The 4924-nt window shown below is 43.1% G+C and overlaps 1 pseudogene; it reads right to left on the reverse strand.

Moving 5' to 3' along the window:
• Nucleotides 1–1456: 1456 nt before the first annotated feature.
• On the reverse strand, nucleotides 1457–3530 carry LOC116556050 (annotated as a pseudogene).
• Between the last annotated feature and the right edge of the window lie 1394 nt (nucleotides 3531–4924).

A 4924-nucleotide genomic window follows, 5' to 3' on the forward strand; every position in this document is an offset into this window, starting at 1 on the left:
GTAGTGTGGCTTGGGATTGGTGGCACTGCATCGAGGTGCAGGAGTGCTTGAAAGGAGATGCTGAGGAGGGTCTGTGAGTAGGACTTAGTGATGGATTGGATGTGGAGCATGAAAATGAGGGAGAGCTCGAAGAGATGGCTGGATGGACAGTGGTGTATTGAGGGAGAGGATCATGAGTGCAGAGAGAGACAGGAGAGCCGGAGGTGACAGGGGATGTCATGTGCGTGTGGGATGTGTGGCCTGGAGCTTGCAGGACATTTGTTGGCTAGAGAAACACACTTGGAAATAATCAGAGCCGAGATGGAAATTGTGGTCATGGCTTGCAGGAGATCGTCTTTCACGAAGGAGGTTAAGAGTGAGATTCCCACTCACAAGAGGGTCTGCAACTCAGCCTTCAGGAGCATCAACTTGTGGAAGGGGAGAGTGACCCTCCTAAGGACACTGAGAAATAAGACAAAAAGCTGAACATGCATCCACAGAATTCAAAGGAAGAGAGTGCCTCAGGAAAAGAAGGGTCATAACACACACCTACAGCCACTGAGAGCTTAGCTCAGATGAGGACAGGGACACTCTGTTAGAGTTGTTGGCGCCTGGGCCTTCAGTTCAGCAAGAACAATTTCAGAGATGTGATGGGGCAGAAATCTCGTTGTTGTGGTTTGAGGACAGTTTAGGAGAAAAGGGAATGAAGACAGACTTTATGAAAATCTAGGAATTTTGCTGAGAAAGGGAGTACATAATTAGGGCTAATTGTGGTTCTCAACTTTGTACAATAGTATTACTTGAGGTGCTTTGAAAAAAACCCATTGCTGAGGTCTCTCTCCAGACCAATGAAATCAGAATCCATGGGAGTCAGACCCAAGCACTGAGATAATTTAGAAAGATCTCAGGTGATTCTGATGTGCAACCAAGACTGGCAATCACCAGGTTAGCAGGAGATGTGGGGCTGAAGATACATACAAACGGCTGGATGCGGTGGCTCACGTCTGTAATCCCAGAACTTTGGAAGGCCAAAGCAAGTGGATCATCTGAGGTCAGGAGTTCGAGACAAGCCTGGCCAACATGGTGAAACTCTGTCACCACTAAAAATACGACAACAACAATAATAAAAATTAGCTGGGCTTTAGTGGTGCTGGCCTGTAATCCCAGCTACTTGGGAGGCTGAGACAGGAGAATTGCTTGAAACTGGGAGGCAGAAGTTGCTGTGAGTCGAGATTGTGCCACCGCACTCTAGTGTGGGAAACAGAGTGAGACCCTCTCTCAAAAAAAGAAAAAAAAAAGAAAATATACACAAAAGGATTATAGAGATTTGAACATGCTTAATTGTTGACAAGAGAAATCTAGATGTGATAGTTGATTTTTTTAAAAAAAATTTTAATCCACATTTATTTAATTATCCAAAGTGAAGAAAGTTGCTTTTTAAAACATTTCCAACAGAAGATGATACATTTACACCATTTTTACTTTGCCGTACACCCTCTTCCTTTTCCTTAGTTTTTAATCTAGATAATGGTTGCAATATATTCATTTTTTACACTCTGTATTTACTCCCTTTTTTTAAGCCAACCTGTATCCAGCTTTATTAAAGATACTTTCCATAAACAATCACGGTATTTCAGGCAGGACATGGGCAGACAATTGTGAACAGTATACAACAACTTTCAAACTCCCTTCTTTGATGGACTACCAAAAATCAGAAAGCCACTATAAAACCCAATGCAATCTTCATCTGATGCTCTGAACAGGGAAAGTTTAGTGAGGGTTGACATTTCACATTTAGCATGTTGTTTAACAACTTTTCACAAGCCGACCCTGATTTCAGGAAGTGAGATGAAAATGGCAGAATTTATCTGAAGATCCACAATCTAGAAATGGAATCACTGCTCTTTTGACAGGTGCCATCTCAGTGTCACTGGCAAGTCCAGATTGCCTGACACACTGCTAACCAATGACTGGGGGTCAGGTCCCAGCAGATCTCTGGGCTTAAGGGAGTTAAGTCTATGCTGAAAGACGGAAAGGGAGAAGAGGACGTAAAAATGAATTTGTTTTTCCATCCACAAGGCTTTTGTGTGCCAAGGTGGCCATGTGTATCAAAGTCAGGGAATCCCTCCTGCTGGGAGCCAAGAGGAAGCCTCTCAAAACTAGAAGGGAAAGGCGTTTCCCCACATCAAGCCAGCTTTGGAAACATTCTATTAGTGACATATGCTCCTTCCCCCAAAACAACAATGAAGTGTTCTGTGTGCTAACAACACAGCTTAAAAAAAAAAAAAAGTAAAACAAAATTCTGCATTTTTATAAAACTTGATAAAAAATAGTATTTCAAACTGTACAGTCACCAGAAGTACTCAGTTATCAAAAATGCACACACTACCCTTGGCAGCTCCAGCACCTTCGGCTTTCTGTGCCTGGTCTGTTTTGGCATCTCCATTTTCTGCAGGGTTACTCCCCTCCTTGCCAGCATCAGCTTTTCCCTTTTTCCCTTTGGGTACTTTCTCTCCCTTCTTTTCAGGGGCCTTTTTAGACTTGGGCTCTGGCTTTGGAGGAGCAGGTTTAGCAGACCGCCTCGTGGATCTTCTCTGTGGTTCGTCCTTCACCTTGGCTTCATCCCTTCTAGCATCCCTGTCAGCCTTTCTCTTGGGCATGGTGGTGGCGACTGCGGCGGGATATAGGCGCTGGGCACGGGATGCAGCAGCGCGTGGGCTTTGGTCAGTCCGGGCGTCGTTATCGCCTCTTCTTCTTCACACTGCTCCCTGTATTTACTCTTTTAAAATCACTTCTGACATTTGCACTTAATTTTGTAACCATGGTTTAAAACAATTACTTAGGTTTAACGTCGCCTGGAATTTGTTTAAATGCTGCCTGCCAGTATGATGACACCTTGACACTTTCATATCTGGGTTCTGAAATTCCTCACTCATTTGCTGTGTGTGTGCCAAAGGGGTACATAGTATTCTATTCTGAATTCTTGCATAGTTGAGAATGTTTTCTTGCTGTCTTCACAAATGGAAGACGACATCGGTGAGCATATTGTTTTCATCTTATTTTCTGTTGCACTGTAAGTAAGATGGTTTTCCTACCTGCATACTTGTAAGGTATGTTTCCTGTTATCCACATGTTTACAATAGAGTTCTGGAATGTGGCTACTGGTCGCTGGCTTTACCTGGGACTTGGTGATCACTTTTGGTCTCAACAGCACAGCTTTCTCCTCCAAAGCGTGCTCTTCAGCTATGACGGCAGCCGCTGCTCTGGTTTCCACTGCTTTGGTTTATTTCTCTGGACACCACTGTGCTCACACTAGACCTGCATTCTTTGTCTTTTGTGTCTAGCATCTTTCCTCTGTTTTCATTCTGGTGCTTTCCTTTGCATTCCAGAGAAACGTTTCAAGTCTATTTTCCAATTGCTGATTGTTTTTTCTGCCATTTCGATTCTACTTTTTCCTTCCAACATCTTCTGCTATTATATTTTTTATTTGCCTATGATCTTCCATTATCTTGCTCATATCTGTTCATCTTTTCTCTTTTTTTCTCTCTGTCTTTCTCTGTGTGTCTTTTTTTCTACCTCATATTCTGTCTTCTGCTCAGTTGTCCTATTGCCACTTCAAAGAGGCCATATCTTCTGACATTCTATTAAAATTACTTCTTTAGAGGTCTGATATTTCCCAGAGCCTTTAAGATGATGTGCCCTTTTCATTTCCCTTTCTTTCTTTTTTCTGAATTGCATTTTTCACCATAAGATTCATCACTAACCAAACAAAATGGTTGCTAATATACACAGTGTGTGGATTCCTGTGTGTCCTCTGGGTCCTGGAGCCATATCGAATCCCTTTTCTATGTCACCAGGCACATGTCAGGTACACTCAGGGCTGAGCTAACTTCCCAGCATCTGGCAGTGCTTCCTCCAGCTTGGTCTCCCAGCATGACAGGGCATTTTCATGCTTAAGTCTGACGCCTACACCTCCTGGGAGGCAATGCACTACCTCTGCCAGCTTTATTCCTAACTTTTCAGGCTCTCTTTAGTTGTGGAAGCAAGTCCTGATGAGGGTGTGAAGGAGGGCTGGGGCACAGGCACCCTCTGGATGGAAGTGTCTGCAGTGCAGAGGGAGAGCGGACTGGCTCCCACCACCGGTGCTGACCTCCCTCCCCAAGGCAGAGTAGAATGGTAAGGTGACCAGCTGACTTGCTTCGTCCCCCACACCCTTGGCTGCTTTTGTCAGTCAGGTTCCATCCGACTCATCTTTGTGGGAAGTATTCTCAGATTCTGTCAATATGCTTGATTGTGGGTGTTGGGAATTGGTGTCTTTTTCTGTCTTAAGAAGAATGTCAACAGAAGGGAGGCAGAGTCTTAAATGGAGGGCTTAAAGGGAGGCCAGGTGCAATTTCTTGCCTTTATTTTAAGGTTTGAGTGGTGATACCAGATAAATAAATCTTAATCAATTAAGATGAAAGCGTAAAGCTTTTGGCAAAAACAAGGAAATGGCAAGAGTCAACCTTATGACAGGCAGCAGGTGGTTTGTGGGTGTGTGACCCTCCATGTGGAATGAGCGTGTTTTGTTTTGTTTTCCTGCAGTCAGAATTACTCATATTCTAGACCCCCTCCACCTCTGGCTGCATAGATTGCACCTTCCTTTGGAGATTCTGGGATTTCCTACATCTCCTAAAAACTGTTCCATATTTTCTGTTAATACCAGGGTGTTTAAAATGTGCTTAAAAATTAGTGCTGCAGAGTCTATGGAATATTGTGTCATAATAAGAAATACAGCCTGTAATCCCAGCACTTTGGGAGGCCGAAGCAGGAGGATTGCTTAAGGCCAGGCGGTTTGAGACCAGTCTAGGCAAAAATGATGATAATAATAATTACATACATATATATAATAATTATATATACATATATATATATAATTACATACATATATGTATAATTATATACA

Source organism: Sapajus apella, unplaced genomic scaffold, assembly GCF_009761245.1.
Source record: "Sapajus apella isolate SASKATOON/1434 unplaced genomic scaffold, GSC_monkey_1.0 scaffold16, whole genome shotgun sequence".
Classification (NCBI taxonomy): Eukaryota; Metazoa; Chordata; class Mammalia; order Primates; family Cebidae; genus Sapajus; species Sapajus apella.